This window comes from Pelophylax lessonae (assembly GCF_965119305.1).
Source record: "Pelophylax lessonae genome assembly, chromosome: 1".
Taxonomy (NCBI): domain Eukaryota; kingdom Metazoa; phylum Chordata; class Amphibia; order Anura; family Ranidae; genus Pelophylax; species Pelophylax lessonae.
In genome coordinates, this window is record NC_138768.1 from 470,172,332 (window position 1) to 470,178,952 (window position 6,621).

A 6,621-nucleotide genomic window follows, 5' to 3' on the forward strand; every position below is an offset into this window, starting at 1 on the left:
AAAAAGGCAAAACAAAGATGCTGGTCCATCTCCAGATTCTAAATACTCGTTATTAGTGTTGAGCGAACACGGACTGTATTATTCGTGTTCGTACCGAATAATTGGATTTTTTGTACCCGAACACGGACACGGACACTTTACTGTATGTTCGGGTAAAAATCCGTGTTCGGTCGTTTTATTTCCGGGTTTTGCATGCTTTGGCGCTCTTTTCATGGCGGGCTTTCAACAGCCAATCAACAATCGTTTAACTGGTGTGCCTTAAGCCATCCCAGCCATGCCTGCAAATGTCTCAGTAGCTGTGATTGGCCGTCTGAAGCATGTGACCAAGTCTTTATAAGTTCGAGGCAGCCGCAGCGGCGTCATTATGCTGCTTAGATTCAGGGACAGAGCACACATCAACGTGCTGGCTGCTGATTAGGGAAAGATAGGCAGGAAAAAACCATTTGTGTCCGGATAGAATTGAGGGACAGGTCGGAGTGTTTAGGCAGGGCGAGTTGTAGGCATTTTAGGGATAGAGTCTGCTGAATTATATAGGGTCAGTGTCTTCTACAAACTACAATCGATATTGCTGTGTGGGGGGTGGGGTGAATCTGCACTCAATCCTGATCTACGATCTCTTCTCAATCCTGTTAGGGACAGAGTCTGCTGAATTTTAGGGAAACTGTGTTCTACAAACTACAATCGATATTGCTGTGTGGGGGGTGGGGTGAATCTGCACTCAATCCTGATCTACGATCTCTTCTCAATCCTGTTAGGGACAGAGTCTGCTGAATTTTAGGGAAACTGTGTTCTACAAACTACAATCGATATTGCTGTGTGGTGTGGGATTGGAGATAGGCAGGTGTCAGTGATCCACATCCATTTTTCTGTGTGTGAGCTGCAGTGAACACAATCTTTTTGGGCTGCAGTGAACACAATCTTTTTGGGCTGCAGTGAACACAATCTTTTTGGGCTGCAGTGAACACAATCTTTTTGGGCTGCAGTGAACACAATCTTTTTGGGGTGCAGTGAACAAAATCTTTTTGGGGTGCAGTGAACACAATCCTTTTTGGTGTGCAGTGAACACAATCTTTGTGGGGTGCAGTGAACAAAATCCTTTGTGGGGTGCAGTGAACACAATCTTTTTGGGGTGCAGTGAACAAAATCCTTTTTGGGGTGCAGTGAACAACATCCTTTTTGGGGTGCAGTGAACACAATCTTTTTGGGGTGCAGTGAACAAAATCCTTTGTGGGGTGCAGTGAACACAATCTTTTTGGGGTGCAGTGAACACAATCTTTTTGGGGTGGAGTGAACAACATCCTTTTTGGGGTGCAGTGAACAAAATCCTTTTTGGGGTGCAGTGAACAAAATCATTTTTGGGGTGCAGTGAACACAATCTTTTTGGGGTGCAGTGAACACAATCTTTGTGGGGTGCAGTGAACACAATCTTTTTGGGGTGGAGTGAACAACATCCTTTTTGGGGTGCAGTGAACAAAATCCTTTTTGGGGTGCAGTGAACAACATCCTTTTTGGGGTGCAGTGAACACAATCTTTTTGGGGTGCAGTGAACACAATCTTTGTGGGGTACAGTGAACAGAATCTTTGTGGGGTGCAGTGAACACAATCTTTGGGGGGTACAGTGAACACAATCTTTGTGAGGTGCAGTGAACACAATCTTTGTGGGGTGCAGTGAACACAATCATTGTGGGGTGCAGTGAACTCAATCTTTGTGGGGTACAGTGAACACAATCTCATACTGAAGGTTTGAGGGTGCTGCCTGTTCCATACTCCCCCTACTCCTCATCTAGCCTTTTAGGGGTACAAACAATAGTAATTGGGGCCTAGTGTGGTTGTGTACGTGTGATATACATACACTTTTTTGGGATCATATTTTCTATTCCGCTATTTAATCAAAAACCTTTGGGGATCAGTTAAATTGGGGGATAGTCTGTGTTGGTACGTGTGAGAGAGATCCACCTTTCCAAGTTGTTGGGGTTCATCTCATACTTCTGAAGGTTTGAGGGTGCTGCCTGTTCCATACTCCCCCCTACTCCTAGCCTTTTAGGGGTACAAACAATAGTAATTGGGGCCTAGTGTGGTTGTGTACGTGTGATATACATACACTTTTTTGGGATCATATTTTCTATTCCGCTATTTAATCAAAAACCTCTGGGGATCAGTTAAATTGGGGGATAGTCTGTGTTGGTACGTGTGAGAGAGATCCACCTTTCCAAGTTGTTGGGGTTCATCTCATACTTCTGAAGGTTTGAGGGTGCTGCCTGTTCCATACTCCCCCTACTCCTAGCCTTTTAGGGGTACAAACAATAGTAATTGGGGCCTAGTGTGGTTGTGTACGTGTGATATACATACACTTTTTTGGGATCATATTTTCTATTCCGCTATTTAATCAAAAACCTCTGGGGATCAGTTAAATTGGGGGATAGTCTGTGTTGGTACGTGTGAGAGAGATCCACCTTTCCAAGTTGTTGGGGTTCATCTCATACTTCTGAAGGTTTGAGGGTGCTGCCTGTTCCATACTCCCCCTACTCCTAGCCTTTTAGGGGTACAAACAATAGTAATTGGGGCCTAGTGTGGTTGTGTACGTGTGATATACATACACTTTTTTGGGATCATATTTTCTATTCCGCTATTTAATCAAAAACCTCTGGGGATCAGTTAAATTGGGGGATAGTCTGTGTTGGTACGTGTGAGAGAGATCCACCTTTCCAAGTTGTTGGGGTTCATCTCATACTTCTGAAGGTTTGAGGGTGCTGCCTGTTCCATACTCCCCCCTACTCCTAGCCTTTTAGGGGTACAAACAATAGTAATTGGGGCCTAGTGTGGTTGTGTACGTGTGATATACATACACTTTTTTGGGATCATATTTTCTATTCCGCTATTTAATCAAAAACCTCTGGGGATCAGTTAAATTGGGGGATAGTCTGTGTTGGTACGTGTGAGAGAGATCCACCTTTCCAAGTTGTTGGGGTTCATCTCATACTTCTGAAGGTTTGAGGGTGCTGCCTGTTCCATACTCCCCCCTACTCCTAGCCTTTTAGGGGTACAAACAATAGTAATTGGGGCCTAGTGTGGTTGTGTACGTGTGATATACATACACTTTTTTGGGATCATATTTTCTATTCCGCTATTTAATCAAAAACCTCTGGGGATCAGTTAAATTGGGGGATAGTCTGTGTTGGTACGTGTGAGAGAGATCCACCTTTCCAAGTTGTTGGGGTTCATCTCATACTTCTGAAGGTTTGAGGGTGCTGCCTGTTCCATACTCCCCCTACTCCTAGCCTTTTAGGGGTACAAACAATAGTAATTGGGGCCTAGTGTGGTTGTGTACGTGTGATATACATACACTTTTTTGGGATCATATTTTCTATTCCGCTATTTAATCAAAAACCTCTGGGGATCAGTTAAATTGGGGGATAGTCTGTGTTGGTACGTGTGAGAGAGATCCACCTTTCCAAGTTGTTGGGGTTCATCTCATACTTCTGAAGGTTTGAGGGTGCTGCCTGTTCCATACTCCCCCCTACTCCTAGCCTTTTAGGGGTACAAACAATAGTAATTGGGGCCTAGTGTGGTTGTGTACGTGCGAGATACATACACTTTTTTTGATCATATTTCCTATTCCGCTATTCAATAAAAACCTTTGAGGATCAATTGAATTGCGGGATAGTCTGTGTCGGTACGTGTGAGAGAGATCCACCTTTCCAAGTTGTTGGGGTTCATCTCATACTTCTGAAGGTTTGAGGGTGCTGCCTGTTCCATACCCCCCCTACTCCTCATCTAGCCTTTTAGGGGTACAAACAATAGTAATTGGGGCCTAGTGTGGTTGTGTACGTGCGAGATACATACACTTTTTTTGATCATATTTCCTATTCCGCTATTCAATAAAAACCTTTGGGGATCAATTAAATTGCGGGATAGTCTGTGTCGGTACGTGTGAGATCCACCTTTCCAAGTTTTTGGGGTTCATCTCATACTTCTGAAGCTTTGAGGGTGCTGCCTGTTCCATACTCCTCCTCCTCCTCATCCATCCTTTTAGGTGTACAAACAATAGTAATTGGGGCCTAGTGTGCTTCTGTACGTGTGAGATACATACACATTTTTTGATCATATTTCCTATTCCGCTATTCAATAAAAACCTTTGGGGATCAATTAAATTGCGGGATAGTCTGTGTCGGTACGTGTGAGATCCACCTTTCCAAGTTTTTGGGGTTCATCTCATACTTCTGAAGCTTTGAGGGTGCTGCCTGTTCCATACTCCTCCTCCTCCTCATCCATCCTTTTAGGTGTACAAACAATAGTAATTGGGGCCTAGTGTGCTTCTGTACGTGTGAGATACATACACATTTTTTGATCATATTTCCTATTCCGCTATTCAATAAAAACCTTTGGGGATCAATTAAATTGCGGGATAGTCTGTGTCGGTACGTGTGAGATCCACCTTTCCAAGTTTTTGGGGTTCATCTCATACTTCTGAAGCTTTGAGGGTGCTGCCTGTTCCATACTCCTCCTCCTCCTCATCCATCCTTTTAGGTGTACAAACAATAGTAATTGGGGCCTAGTGTGCTTCTGTACGTGTGAGATACATACACATTTTTTGATCATATTTCCTATTCCGCTATTCAATAAAAACCTTTGGGGATCAATTAAATTGCGGAATAGTCTGTGTCGGTACGTGTGAGATCCACCTTTCCAAGTTTTTGGGGTTCATCTCATACTTCTGAAGCTTTGAGGGTGCTGCCTGTTCCATACTCCTCCTCCTCCTCATCCATCCTTTTAGGTGTACAAACAATAGTAATTGGGGCCTAGTGTGTTTCTGTACGTGTGAGATACATACACTTTTTTTGATCATATTTCCTATTCCGCTATTCAATAAAAACCTTTGGGGATCAATTGAATTGCGGGATAGTCTGTGTCGGTACGTGTGAGAGAGATCCACCTTTCCAAGTTGTTGGGGTTCATCTCATACTTCTGAAGGTTTGAGGGTGCTGCCTGTTCCATACCCCCCCTACTCCTCATCTAGCCTTTTAGGGGTACAAACAATAGTAATTGGGGCCTAGTGTGGTTGTGTACGTGCGAGATACATACACTTTTTTTGATCATATTTCCTATTCCGCTATTCAATAAAAACCTTTGAGGATCAATTGAATTGCGGGATAGTCTGTGTCGGTACGTGTGAGAGAGATCCACCTTTCCAAGTTGTTGGGGTTCATCTCATACTTCTGAAGGTTTGAGGGTGCTGCCTGTTCCATACTCCCCCTACTCCTCATCTAGCCTTTTAGGGGTACAAACAATAGTAATTGGGGCCTAGTGTGGTTGTGTACGTGTGATATACATACACTTTTTTTGGATCATATTTTCTATTCCGCTATTCAATAAAAACCTTTCTAGGGCAAGATCTTAAATTACAGAAATATGAGGAGACCGTCAAATAAGGGCCGTGGCCTGGGTCGTGGTGCTGCTGGTAGAGCTCCTGTTGCAAGGAGAGGACATGGTCGATCTGTGCCAGCTACACGCACAAGTGAAACACCTTCCTCAAGTGTGAGTAGGCGACAGAACCTGCATCAGTATTTGGTAGGGCATCAAACGCCCCTAGAAGTGATGAGGCCAGAACAAGTTGAGGCGATAGTAGATTGGTTTGCTGCTGACAGTGCCTCCAGTTCCTTCACATTGTCTCCCACCCAGTCTACTGCAGAAAGGTCAGAGTTGGCACCTGCAGCCAATGTCCAACCGTCTTTCACCTCACCCCCTTGCAAATCAGGCCAGCAGTCTGAGCCCCAAGCCATACAGCAGTCTCTTATTCTTTTTGAGGACTCTGTCAGCAGGGTTTCCCAGGGCCATCCACCTAGCCCTGCCCCAGAAGTGGAAGAGATTGAGTGCAGCGATGCCCAACCACTTATTCCTCAAGATGAGTACATGCAAGGATCATCGCAGCACGTCTCCGATGATGACGAAACGCAGGTGCCAACTGCTGCGGCGTTCAGCATTGTGGAGACCGACAAGGAGGGCAGGGGTGAAGACTGGGTGGAAGATGATGTGGAGGACGATGAGGTCCTCGACCCCACATGGAATGAACGTCATGCAGGTGAACTGAGTAGTTTGGAGGAAGAGGCGGTGGTCGCACAGAGCCACCAGCACAGCAGAAGAGGGAGCAGGGTGCAGAAGCGGAGCGGCCGTGCCCTAGACACTACGCCCGCTACTGCCCAACGCAGCAAGGGAACGAGCGCACCAAAGTCAGCTCAAAGGAGTTCTCTAGCGTGGAAGTTCTTTAGAAAATGTGCTGATGACAGGACACGAGTGGTTTGCACCCTGTGCAATCAGAGCTTGAAGCGAGGCATGAACCTTCTCAACCTGAGCACAACCTGCATGATCAGGCATCTAAGTGCAAAGCACGAGCTGCAGTGGAGTACACACCTTCAAAACCAAGAAACGTCTCTGGCTCATCCTGCTTCCTCTTCTGCTGCAGTCTCGGCCGCTCCAGCCACATCTGTAGTGATACCGGCACCTGCCACCCCGCAAACAGACGATCTGTCAGCAACACCACCACCTGGGTCACCAACAACCATCTCCACAATGTCCCGTGGAAGCGTTCAGCTTTCCATCTCCCAAACACTTGAGAGGAAGAGG